General features: G+C 50.3%; 1 protein-coding gene across 2 annotated transcripts in view; it reads right to left on the bottom strand.

Moving 5' to 3' along the window:
* Positions 1-13,917, bottom strand: part of LOC138551204 (zinc finger protein 268-like) — a 119,423-nt gene that overhangs the window by 97,333 nt on the left and 8,173 nt on the right. For both annotated transcript variants that reach the window (XM_069642468.1, XM_069642469.1), the window contains exon 2: positions 10,233-10,310. The gene's annotated coding sequence lies outside the window, so the exon portion shown is untranslated. The remainder of the gene's footprint in view (positions 1-10,232; positions 10,311-13,917) is intronic.

Below are 13,917 nucleotides of genomic sequence, written 5' to 3'. Positions count from 1 at the left end.
AAGAATAGTCTACTCCAGGATCCTTTCAAGATCTTCCTCCTACACTCGCACACAAGTTAAATAATGTGTTCTGCATCTGGTGCTTGACAGATTTATACTGTCTCAAGTTTCAATAAATTAAGGGTTGATTTGACCCTCTGTTTTTTTTTTACACCCACAGCGTACCCAAGCCTGAAATGCAAGATGATGGTTGCAGCTCAGTCAATGGGCCTCATTATAACTCAGGCAGTCCGGAAATAACAGTGGCGGTAAACCTGCCGCCACCGTTGTTTCCGGACCGCCTGATCCCGACTCCTGCAGGCGGGAGGTGATGTTCCCGCCAGGTCTGACCTGGTGGGTTTAACACCGCCCGCCTGCAGGCGGCCGAGGAAACACCGGCAGCATTACGAGATGCTGCCGGTGTTTCCATGATCCCCATTCCCATCGAGTCCCATAGGACTCAATGGGAATGGGGATTAACACCATTCCGCCTGCGTGATTCCTGGAAAACCGGGGTTGTAATGCCCCGGTAATTCCAGGAATCACGGAGGCGGAATGGTAATACGAGTCCGGCGGTAACCAGGCGGTTTTACCGCCTCGGTTACCGCCGGACTCGTAATGAGGCCCCATGTCTCAGTAGTTCTAAGAGTCACAGAGTTACAAAGGTACATGGGAGTACAAGGTAAGATGCTAGCATCTATGGGGTGTGGAGATATGTAGGGTGTTGGGTAAGCGTGTCAGGGGGAATTCTCATGTCTGTGCTAATTCCCTTCAATCTTAGAGACCCCCAACAATTTTGCTGGGATTAGGACTTTTTAATTGTAACCCTGGAGTGAGTGACACCCTTTTCCCACTCTCTCATGTGTTTTTACCTAATTTGGATTTTGTGTTTTCACTGTTTTTGGAGTCTGACAAACTCCATAGGCATCTGCTTTTTGTATGGTGACACACATCACCTTCAGTGCAGTGTCACTGAGACATCCTTTAGATTTCTCATAAGGTTTAAAAACCTTTTCTTGGGTGAACTACAGTTCCTAAGAACATTAAAGTAAAATTGACTTTACTTACCTTTTCTCTTTAAAGGTCCTGCACACACCATTTTATGTAGAGTGCTGGAGGGTTACCTAGTAGCCCCTTATCCTACATTCCCATATAACATGTTTATGTTACTCTCACTACGTTAAATGTCTGGTGACAGTGGTTTACTTTTTCCTACCACTGTGCTTTGCTGAACCCTCAGCTGCAATACAGCACCCATGGGTGACCATTTTGTCAAAATGGCCCCCGTCTTCTTTTTTTGCCATTTTCTGTTTGTGAGGTCTTTCTTGGGTTTTACTCTGTGCGTTGAGAGAGGTTTGAGCCCTTTGTTTGTTTGGCCTTTGGCAGGCTTCAGCCCTGAAGCCCGCCCTTGGCTCCAGTGTGTCTGGAAGGACAGGATGTGAGGGAGGTTCCCAAGATTCCCATGTCCTTCATCTCTACGAATGCCTGAATGCAACTAGTCCTGATTGGCTGGCTGGCTCTCCTTTCAGGACAGGCACCCTGCTGTGTGATTGACAGCCTAGGCTGTGCATAAATGGAAGAAACCTGTTTAAAAGGCGAGGGTTTTGGGACTACAGGCAGAGTCGACCACTGGGAGAAACACCCGACGAAGAAACCATGAACGACGCTTGCTGCAACCTCCTGGACCTTTGAATGGCCCAGTGAAGTCCTGCTGCTGTGCTGAAACTCCTTTTTTACCTCGCCAGAGAAGCTCAACAACTTCTCCGATTGGGTTAGTGGGACCAACTAACCCTGAGACCAACTCCACTGGGCCACTATCCCCAACTTGCAGTGCCTCGTTGTTGCCTCGGAAGCCGAATGCCAGGAGTGTCCATAGTAGAGTGAAACATCTGCAGCGGTACCGAATCCGGCTAGAAGCTCCAGGAGCCTAATAAGGACCCTCCAGAAGCAGGACCTCTAGATCCAGAGTCCCCTAACCAGAGTGCAGGACCGAGGGAGTGACGGAAGTCCAACTAGAATCCGCATCGGTGCTGTCCGCTAAGAGCTGAAACTGCGAAGTACCACTGAACCGAAAAGAGCTCATAGCTGACGACGACCTCCCGATCACCACTGCAGTAGCCCTCCAGATGTCCTCCCTCTTGTCCCCACAACTGAGGCTCAGGAACAAGGTTCTGCACCACTGTTGCAAGATAGAATCCAGCTGGCCCACTCTTCTTCTAACCAGAGGTACTGTTTAGGCGTGCGATACTTAACTCACTGCCTGTAGCCGCGCTTTCCTCACTTGGGAATTGCATTGGCTTACCTTCTTTTCGAGTTGATTCCAACTCCCTTCCCACAAGTTTACAGCCTGTGACCCTGCAGTGATTTTATTGAACCTCTCTAACCTTGTGCAAGACTTTGATCTAAGAACGGCATCAGATCCAACTCTTCTAACTCCATTGACTTTGGCTGTCCTTCTCCCTGAAGACTCTTCTAACTCCATTGACTTTGGCTGTCCTGCTCCCTGAAGACTCTTCTAACTCCTTTGACTGACTGTCCTGCTCCCTGAAGACTCTTCTATCTCCACTGACTTTGGCTGTCCTGCTCCCTGAAGACTCTTTTTACTCCATTGACTTTGGCGGTCCTAGCTCAATGAAGACTATTCTAACTCCATTGACCTTGGCTGTCCTGGCTCAATGAAGACTATTCTAACTCCATTGACCTTGGCTGTCCTGGCTCCCTGAAGACTATTCTAACTCCATTGACCTTGGCTGTCCTGGCTCCCTGAAGACTATTCTAACTCCATTGACCTTGGCTGTCCTGGCTCCCTGAAGACTATTCTAACTCCATTGACTTTGGCTGTCCTGGTTCCCTGTAGACTCTTCTAACTCCATTGACTTTGGCTGTCCTAGCACCCTGAAGACTCTTCTATCTCCATTGACTTTGGCTGTCCTGCTCCCTGAAGACTCTTCTAACTGCATTGACTTTGGCTGTCCTGGATCCCTGAAGACTCTTCTAACTCCATTGACTTTGGCTGTCCTGGATCCCTGAACACTCTTCTAGCTCCATTGACTTTGGCTGCCCTCGCTCCCTGAAGACTCTTCTAACTGCATTGACTTTGGCTGTCCTGGATCCCTGAAGACACTTCTAACTCCATTGACTTTGGCTGTCCTGGATCCCTGAACACTCTTCTAGCTCCATTGACTTTGGCTGCCCTCGCTCCCTGAAGACTCTTCTAACTGCATTGACTTTGGCTGTCCTGGATCCCTGAAGACACTTCTAACTCCATTGACTTTGATACTGTTTGTCCCTCATAGGTTGTACCCTGTTGTGTACTGGTGCTGCTGGGAAAGGCTTATCTAGACTTCATAGGAGGATTTAGTTGTCCTCACATTTACAGAGAAACTGTTCTAACCTTTTTACTTCCCTAATCCTTTCCTTTTTACAAACCTCAGAATCTGCAAAGTTTACTAGTGAGATATATAAATACATTTACTGTTCTTGTGATTGAAGTCACTGCAGGTTGTAGGAATTGTGTAAGAAGCATATCCAAAGATTATCCACTAACATGTATTGATTCTGAAAAGTAATTGTAAAGCCTATTTACATTGTTACAACACATTGGGCCTCATTACGAGTTTGGAGGCAGCCATGGTGCTACAAGCACCATGGCTGCTTCCAAACCTGGATCCATTACAGGGTTCCTTCAATGAGGAATAACCGGGTCATTCCAACATTGGAGGACCCGGTAATTCCTCCTTGAAGGAACCATTCCCCATTCCCATTTGAGCCCCCATAGGGCACAATGGGAATGGGGAGGGAGGTAATAACGGGCACATTACGAATGGCCTGTTATTACCTCCCTCTTCCCCTCGCGGGACCCGGAAAAGACGTCTGGTTTTACCAGACGTCTGGTCCGGGTACTGCAAAGGGAACCTCGTAATCAGCGCTCCTGTAATGAAGGGTGGCGGTCCCGTACCGGCACCCTTCATTACGGGAGCGCCACCCTTGTAACGAGGCCCATTGTCTTTTTAAAGAATGCTTATTTAAAAATGTATGCTAATTAACTATTTATAACTGAAACCTTGAGTATAACTGTTACTTAGTTACTTGTATTGACAAATTTCATTTGTACAGCTCTACAGCTCACATTTACCCCACTCGAGATAGGCCTGGCTGCTCAGTCACACTACCAACGTGTGTAGTACAGACCTAGACCAAAAGGTGGGTTACCTAATACCAAGCAGATAAATGTTGTGTAGACTCACAGTGTGACTGCACCAATTCTTACCTAAAAGAGGGGTGTTATACCGCACTCTTCCCAGATGGTAGTCCTTGTCCCCCGAGCTGGAGTCTCACCCCATGAGAGCCTCTAGCTGAGCATCACCCCCAGGTGGACTATCGGGTAGCGGCCTCATGGTAAGGGGCTCCCCCTTGGGGAGAAGTGACGAGATCTCGAGATTCAGCACAATAAGCACAAGTGAGAACCTACAGTGCAAGCAATGAGTGTGAGGGGCAACAGTGCAAGCACATCAAGTGCAGACTCAAGCGCTAAGCGCTCAGGCAATGGTTTTAAGAGATGTGTATTTTTGTCAAGAGGCGGGATATACAAGTCCAGGCTCACAAGCAAATGGCTTAAGCAAGTTTATTTCTAAAAAGAAACGTTCTGTGCTTTGAGCATGTACATTAAATTGTGAACGTTTTTGTGGAGGAAGATTGTACTGCAAACACTTGCAGTTCTGTATCTATCTTAATTATGAAACAAACAATTAAGCATGAGCTGAAAAAGTTTGACGTGCAGTGCTTGATCAAGGCAGGTAAAATGGTCACCATTTGAGGGCATTGCCTTTAATACTGAAGCAGGCTCATATCTTGCTTATGAACATGCAGTGATACGCAATGTTAAAGGCCAGTGATAGGTCAAGAAAGACAGGTACGGCAGGGATGCTCTGTGATGCTGGAAATGCATCGGAGGGACAGGGCCTCCGTATCCTTGTCATTTACTGTTTTTATCATGTGTTCTGTCGTGATTTCTGCGCAGGAGTGTATGTGGGACTCCTGGCGTTGCAGATCTCTCTTTTGGTGTACAGACCCATGGGATACTCTTATTGCACCCATGGGTGGGGGTGCAGCCCTGTGCCCTAGTGTATGTTTTTGGTGGCAACTCTGTGCTGAAATGACTGGTGCCCTGAGTGTCCTCCATTTTGGGATGCCCAGGCCCTGTGATTGGAATTGGTAGATTCCTGATAGAGACAAGAAGGCCCCCGTGGCCTCTTGCCTTCCATCGCCTGTTACCTTGATCTTCCCGAAGTCCCCGGGGAGCCCTGACTCTGTCCCTTCCCCCTGACTGGCTGTTGGGTGGAAGTTCCATATATGGTAGTGTGGGGAACAGACTGGCTGGAGCCTTCCCACCGACCGTTTGTTGTGGGTACACCTGTGGGTGGGACCTGGGTGTATGGAGTTTGTGACAAATATATACAATTCTTGTTGGGGATGTCTGGTATCTGGTGCTTGACACAATGGGCCTCATTATGAGTCTGGCGGTAACCGCAGCGGTAAAACCGCCTGGTTAGCACCGGACTCGTATTACCATTCCGCCTCCGTGATTCCCGGAATTACCGGGGCATTATAACCCTGGTTTCCCGGGAATCACGGAGGCGGAATGGTGTTAATCCTCATTCCCATTGAGTCCTATCGGATTCAATGGGAATGGGGATCATGGAAACACCGGCAGCATCTCGTAATGCTGCCGGTGTTTCCTCGTCCGCCTGCAGGCGGGCGGTGTTAAACCCTCCAGGTCAGACCTGGCGAGAACATCACCTCCCGCCTGCAGGAGTTGTGATCGCCCGGCATGGAAACAACGGTGGCAGCGGGTTTACCCGCCACTGTTGTTTCCATACCGGGCGATTTGTAATGAGGCCCAATGACTGAGACAGCCCTGCCCGAAACCGGTATGAATGCAATGTGTAGTGTTGAATGGCTTGGTACTTGTCCGAATCCACATTCTGTGTTATGAGTGTCTGGATGGAGAAGAAAGGCATGAATGCACTGTGCGCCTGATTGGCTGACTGACTGCTGAATGCCCTTCTGAGTGATTGGTTGCCTGAGTGTGACCCCGCAGAATGAATGGGAGATCAACTAGTATATCTGGGGGTCTCTCACTGATAGAAATCGTTCAGAAGCTGAAGAGTAACTGGAGGTGAAACTGAAGCTTGACCTTGAAGCCCTGCTGGAAGAGAAGTATTGCTGTTGCTCTACTTCATCGATCTGAAAGCTGTTGTGTCTCCAAGGACTGACCCAGAGAGGACCTGGTAAATCGCCCTCGTCCCAAGCTATGAGGGACCATCGTGCACCTGCTGATCTTTGCTTAAGCTCCCTGGTAGACAGACCTACGAAATCGTTCCAACTCCGGCCTGGTGAATGTAGTAATTACCAGTCCATTCCGAGGTCGGCGGGACCGGTAATTCCCCATTCACCAGGGCCATTCCCCATTCCCATTTGAGCCCCCATAGGGCTCAATGGGAAGGCGGCAATAACAGTACCGCAAATTGCGGTACCGTTATTGACCCCGGTGTCCCTTTGCGGGTCCCGTCCTTAACGCCTGCTAAAAGCAGGCGTTAAGGAAGGACCTGCAAAGGGAACTCGTAGTAGGGCGCAAAGGGATTACCGGCACCGGTGTCATTACGGGTTCCCGGTATCCCTTTGCGCCCTACTTTTAATGAGGCTCATTGTATATAACCTTGAACATTAATTATATAAAGACTGTGTTTTAACTAATACAGTGTGTGGACATTCCTTTGTGGGCTTAGGGACTACACTGTACTTAAGAACCAGCCCACATCACCTCCTGAGAAGCTAGGCCTTGATTGCTCGACGACGATACCAATAATAGACAATCTTGGCTGGGGTCTTCTGTGCCTCTCCTCTGCCATACAGAGAGCAGGAGTACAGAGCCCCCCCCCATCCAGTCTTGACACGCTCCTACAAAGAAACTCTAGGATTTTGTTCCTCTGCAAATAAAGACGCTTTCTAGCAAAACCCCTTTTGTGTTTTGCTCCAATGGGACGCCTGGCAAATGGTGATGTTTTATCAGTTAAACCTCTTCCTGGTCAGTGGTAGAGCATAACAGAGTGTATAACATAACAAAGTGTGTAGCATAACAAAGTATATAGCATAACTCGTGCAACATGCAGGGAAGTTCAGTGAATGGTGTGGAGTGCAGCCTGCGCCACATGCAGGGAAGGTCCTTGGCATTCAGTGAATGGTGTGGAGTGCAGCCTGCGCCACATGCAGGGAAGGTCCCTGGCATTCAGTGAATGGGTGGAGTGCAGCCTGCGCCACATGCAGGGAAGGTCCCTGGCATTCAGTGAATGGTGTGGAGTGCAGCCTGCGCCACATGCAAGGAAGATCCCTGGCATTCAGTAAATGGTGTGGAGTGCAGCCTGCGACACATGCAGGGAAGATCCCTGGCATTCAGTGAATGGTGTGGAGTGCAGCCTGCGCCACATGCAGGGAAGGTCCCTGGCATTCAGTGAATGGTGTGGAGTGCAGCCTGCGCCACATGCAGGGAAGGTCCCTGGCATTCAGTGAATGGTGTGGAGTGCAGCCTGCGCCACATGCAGGGAAGATCCCTGGCATTCAGTGAATGGTGTGGAGTGCAGCCTGCGCCACATGCAGGGAAGATCCCTGGCATTCAGTGCAGCCTGCGCCACATGCAGGGAAGATCCCTGGCATTCAGTGAATGGCAGGGAAGGGGTGGAGTGCAGCCTGTGCCACATGCAGGGAAGATCCCTGGCATTCAGTGAATGGTGTGGAGTGCAGCCTGTGCCACATGCAGGGAAGGTCCCTGGCATTCAGTGAATGGTGTGGAGTGCAGCCTGTGCCACATGCAGGGAAGGTCCCTGGCATTCAGTGAATGGTGTGGAGTGCAGCCTGCGACACATGCAGGGAAGATCCCTGGCATTCAGTGAATGGTGTGGAGTGCAGCCTGCGACACATGCAGGGAAGATCCCTGGCATTCAGTGAATGGTGTGGAGTGCAGCCTGCGCCACATGCAGGGAAGATCCCTGGCATTCAGTGAATGGTGTGGAGTGCAGCCTGCGCCACATGCAGGGAAGGTCCTTGGCATTCAGTGAATGGTGTGGAGTGCAGCCTGCGCCACATGCAGGGAAGATCCCTGGCATTCAGTGAATGGTGTGGAGTGCAGCCTGCGCCACATGCAGGGAAGATCCCTAGCATTCAGTGCAGCCTGCGCTACATGCAGGGAAGATCCCTGGCATTCAGTGAATGGCAGGGAAGGGGTGGAGTGCAGCCTGTGCCACATGCAGGGAAGATCCCTGGCATTCAGTGAATGGCAGGGAAGGTCCCTGGCATTCAGTGAATGGTGTGGAGTGCAGCCTGCGCCACATGCAAGGAAGATCCCTGGCATTCAGTAAATGGTGTGGAGTGCAGCCTGCGACACATGCAGGGAAGATCCCTGGCATTCAGTGAATGGTGTGGAGTGCAGCCTGCGCCACATGCAGGGAAGGTCCCTGGCATTCAGTGAATGGTGTGGAGTGCAGCCTGCGCCACATGCAGGGAAGGTCCCTGGCATTCAGTGAATGGTGTGGAGTGCAGCCTGCGCCACATGCAGGGAAGATCCCTGGCATTCAGTGAATGGTGTGGAGTGCAGCCTGCGCCACATGCAGGGAAGATCCCTGGCATTCAGTGCAGCCTGCGCTACATGCAGGGAAGATCCCTGGCATTCAGTGAATGGCAGGGAAGGGGTGGAGTGCAGCCTGTGCCACATGCAGGGAAGATCCCTGGCATTCAGTGAATGGTGTGGAGTGCAGCCTGTGCCACATGCAGGGAAGGTCCCTGGCATTCAGTGAATGGTGTGGAGTGCAGCCTGCGACACATGCAGGGAAGGTCCCTGGCATTCAGTGAATGGTGTGGAGTGCAGCCTGCGACACATGCAGGGAAGATCCCTGGCATTCAGTGAATGGTGTGGAGTGCAGCCTGCGACACATGCAGGGAAGATCCCTGGCATTCAGTGAATGGTGTGGAGTGCAGCCTGCGCCACATGCAGGGAAGATCCCTGGCATTCAGTGAATGGTGTGGAGTGCAGCCTGCGCCACATGCAGGGAAGGTCCTTGGCATTCAGTGAATGGTGTGGAGTGCAGCCTGCGCCACATGCAGGGAAGATCCCTGGCATTCAGTGAATGGTGTGGAGTGCAGCCTGCGCCACATGCAGGGAAGATCCCTAGCATTCAGTGCAGCCTGCGCTACATGCAGGGAAGATCCCTGGCATTCAGTGAATGGCAGGGAAGGGGTGGAGTGCAGCCTGTGCCACATGCAGGGAAGATCCCTGGCATTCAGTGAATGGCAGGGAAGGTCCCTGGCATTCAGTGAATGGTGTAGAGTGCAGCCTGTGCAACATGCAGGGAAGGTCCCTGGCATTCAGTGAATGGTGTGGAGCGCAGCCTGCGCCACATGCAGGGAAGGTCCCTGGCATTCAGTGAATGGTGTGGAGCGCAGCCTGTGCCACATGCAGGGAAGATCCCTGGCATTCAGTGAATGGTGTGGAGTGCAGCCTGCGCCACATGCAGGGAAGATCCCTGGCATTCAGTGAATGGTGTGGAGTGCAGCCTGTGCCACATGCAGGGAAGATCCCTGGCATTCAGTGCAGCCTGTGCCACATGCAGGGAAGATCGCTGGCATTCAGTGAATGGTGTGGAGTGCAGCCTGCGCCACATGCAGGGAAGATCCCTGGCATTCAGTGAATGGTGTGGAGTGCAGCCTGCGCCACATGCAGGGAAGATCCCTGGCCTTCAGTGAATGGTGTGGAGCGCAGCCTGTGCCACATGCAGGGAAGATCCCTGGCATCCAGTGAATGGTGTGGAGTGCAGCCTGTGCCACATGCAGGGAGGGTCCCTGGCATTCAGTGAATGGTGTGGAGTGCAGCCTGTGCTTTGGCAGAATATTATGGAGAATACAGACCCATGCAGTTGTATAATTTAGCCATTTATAAATGGGTGAGAATGTGCAGTACATGCGTAAATGTGTTCGATGTCAAATAAAGTTAGATACTGAACTCTCATTATTTACAACACAATCGTATTCTGCAGATATTTCGTTTTGCTATTAAAAGAACATGCTGAAAAGTGATGATATATTCAATTAGGCACATTTCAAGATTATTACAGGAGGTGCTGCATAAGGTCTGCCTTAGTCGCGAGCTCGAACATAGAAGGGGCTATTTGCCATTGCTCGGGTTCCAGTGAAGAGATACATACCTGCATTTCTACATGCTTCTAGTGTCTCAGTTCTCTCCAAAACCGCAGTAAAGTGGCATGCAGCGCTACGAGAGTCACCTATAGAAAGAAGCAAATATCATATGTTAGTGGAGTGCACATACTGAAAGCTGGCACCTGGAGCATCGTCCTCAGGCACTGTGCTGACCTCTTAAAGCGGTGCACAGAAGGATTCCCCACTGATCCTCGGCATTCTTAGTGGTGGGGATGACGCATGGGGAATATGAAAAATATTTTCCATTCCAATTGGAGATACTGGTCCAGTCCTGTTTTTTCTCTGCATTGTGGGCGTGTAGACCTGGATTTCACCATTATCAATCCAGGATGACACCTCCCAAAATGCAAAGAAAAAGCACAAGTGAAGTAGCTTTGACTAAATGGAATGGGGCATGTATGTATATACTGGGGGCAGCAAATGAAGGGCGGGGAAGGGTGTGTGCTTACATCACATATGACTGGGAAGCAGCATCCACTGAATAGAATGGGGCAGGTATGTATGTAATGGGGGCAGCAAATGAACGGCGGGGGAGAAGGTGAAGGGGAGTGCTAGCATCAGACATGGCTGGGAAGCAGCATCCACTGCATGGAATGGGGCGTGTATGTATATACTGGGGGCAGCAAATGAAGGGCGGGGAGTGCTAGCATCACACTTGACTGGGAAGCAGCTTGCATTGAATGGAATGGTGCATGTATGCATATACTGGTGGGGGCTGAAGGGGGAGTGCTAGCATCACACATGACTGGGAAGCAGCATCCAATGAATGGAATGGGGCATGTATGTATATACTGGTGGGGAGTGCTAGCATCACACATGACTGGGAAGCAGCATCCAATGAATGGAATGGGGCATGTATGTATATACTGGGGGCAGCAAATGAAGGGCGAGTGCTAGCATCACACATGGCTGGGAAGCAGCATCCAATGAATGGAATGGGGCATGTATATACTGGGGGCAGCAAATGAAAGGCGGGGGAGGGGGAGTGCTAGCATCACACATGACTGGGAAGCAGCATCCACTGAATAGAATGGGGCAGGTATGTATATACTGGGGCAGCAAATGAAGGGTGTGGGGCTGAAGGGGGAGTGCTAGCATCACACATGCCTGGGAAGCAGCATCCACTGCATTGAATGGGGCGTGTATGTATTTTTTTTTTAAACTTTATTTTAGAATTTTAAAACTGTTTCATAACTGTCACACCCACACTAGGGCGTGTTACCCATGCGCCAACCCGTCAAAGGACCCACACCCCCCACTCTCCCCCCCTCCATCCAGCCTGCTGAAGTTTGTGATAGTTTGTTTCCTCTTCTGCGCGAATCAGTAAGTATGCTGGTTCTCGTGTTTGGGCAAGTTAAGTGTCTCTGTTTTGGGTGTTGTGTTCTCCTGTTGAGGATGATGTGTCCTCGTCTGCTTCGTTGATTAGGAATGTCACGAGTGGGCCCCAGATATCGGGGGGCATGCGTGTTGAGGCAATGTCTTGATGAAATCTGACTCTACGTCTTGGCAGTAGAGAATGTCTTTATGCCAGTTTGCTACCATCGGGACTGGTCCTCGACCCCAGGCTATGGCGACTCTCCTGCGGGCTAGGGTCAGCAGCACCTCCGCCAGTTTCCTCACTGCTGATGAGTGTTGTTTCGTCATCCCCAGCAGTGCCACTGTCGGGACGGGTTGTGCCTCCTCTCCTATTATTGTTGATGTGATCTGAAGGAGCTGGGTCCAGAAAGGTGTCAGCTTGGGGCAGTCCCATGCGAGGTGGACAAAGTTGGCTGTTAAGTTTCCACACCTCTCACATTTTGCTGGCAAATCTGGTTGTTGTTTACTCTTTATGGCAGGGGTGAAGTACATCTGGTGTAAGAAGTGTGTTGAAATATAAATGTCCATTCCTCCTCTGGTATTACTAACTGAAGGGAGTTCTCCCATCTTGTTTTCGTGCGTGTGTTGATGGGCACTGTGACTGTTAAGATGGATCTGTAGATGGTTGAGACCAATCTGCCCTCGCCTTGCGCTTGGATCACATTATGCAATAGCTGCCAAGTTGAGGGTTGTCGCATGAAGGTGGGGAAGAGTGCCTGGAGGGTGTATCTGGTTCTGAAGTAGAGAAACTTGTCTAGGGAGGTGATGCCCCCTCTCTTCGTTGCTTGTTGAGGTATTATAAAAACTGCCTCATTGAACAGGTCTCCCAGAGTGTTTATCTGCAGCTTTTCTACCCATTGATGAAAGACCTTTTCGGAGGTCAGAGGGACCCCTGGTATGAATTTGATCGGGAGGAGGGGCGGGTACCTCACCGGAACATTGTATTTTTGGGAGAGTCTCTTCCAGATCCCATAGGTTGCGAGGACAACATTCATGGTATTGTTGGGTACTGGGAGATGACTAATGACGACTGCTCAGTAAGTTGAGAGTCGCAAGGGCACGCTCTATTTGTACGGCCTGACGAAGTGTGTGGCGTACCAGTAGCTGAGGAACTGCGCCTGCACCGCCCATAAATATCTTTCCAAGTCAGGGAGAGCTAATCCCCCGCTTCATACCGGGAGTGTCAGCGTTGAGTAAGCGACTCTGGCTGGTTTACCCGCCCATAGCAGCTGTAGGACTAGACTTTTAATTTTCTTCAGAAAGGGTTGTGGGATTGAAATGGGGATTTTGGAAAGAAGGTACAGCAGTTTCGGTAAGACCACCATTTTGACTAGTGCAGCTCTTCCCCACAGGGTTAGCGGGATAGATTTCCAACGGTTTACTTTCTCCTGTTGTGTTTTTACTACTGCCTCGTAGTAGTCACGGAATACTTTGTGGTAGTTTAGTGACATCACTATCCCTAGATAGCGTACCCGTGAGGTCTCCCATGCAAAGTGATAGTCATCAGTGAATGGTCTGGTGGCAGGAGTGAGCGGGAATATGATTGATTTAGTGTGGTTAATTTTTAGGCAAGAAATTGCCCCAAATTTGACTACTTCCCTCATCACTGGGTTCAGGTTTTCAACAGGTTCTCGAATTAATAGCACTACATCGTCCGCACATAGGGATATGATCAAACTGTGTGGACCTATGTTAAGCCCCCGGTGGAGTTGACGGGATCGCAGGGACGACGCCAGAGGTTCCATTATTAATGCGAATATTAACGCTGATAGCGGGCACCCTTGCCTAGTACCCCGTTGTGGTTTGATGGGGACCGATCTCACTGATCCCACTAGAATGGTAGCTTGGGGGTTGTTGTATAATAAGGATATAGGTTTAATGAAGGGGGCACCTAGGCCCATCCGGGTGAGTACTGCAAATAGGAAGGGCCACTCTACCGAATCGAAAGCCTTTTCGGCATTGAGTAGAACTGCGACGGCTTGATGAGTGGGGTCCAGAGCCTCGATAAATCCAAACAGCCTTCTGATGCCGAATGTCGTATTGCGACCGGGCACAAAGCCGGCCTGGTCTGCGAGCACGAGACCGGGCATCAATGGTAGTAACCTCTTTGTAAGTATTTTCGCCAGTATCTTGTTATCGAGATTGAGTAGAGAAATGGGTCTATATGACGCACATTCTTCTGGGGGTTTGCTGGTCTTATGTAGTAGAATTATATTGGCCTCACAAGACGACTGTGGGAGGGAACTGGATTCTAGCGCCTCGCAGTACACATCGGCAAGAAGGGGAGCTAGGGTATTTGCAAAAGCTTTGTAAAAT

This window comes from Ambystoma mexicanum, chromosome 1q (genome assembly GCF_040938575.1).
Source record: "Ambystoma mexicanum isolate Mex_15411 chromosome 1q, UKY_AmexF1_1, whole genome shotgun sequence".
NCBI lineage: Eukaryota > Metazoa > Chordata > Amphibia > Caudata > Ambystomatidae > Ambystoma > Ambystoma mexicanum.
Note: the sequence above shows the minus strand (reverse complement) of the source record. Positions and strands in the feature narration are given on the sequence as shown.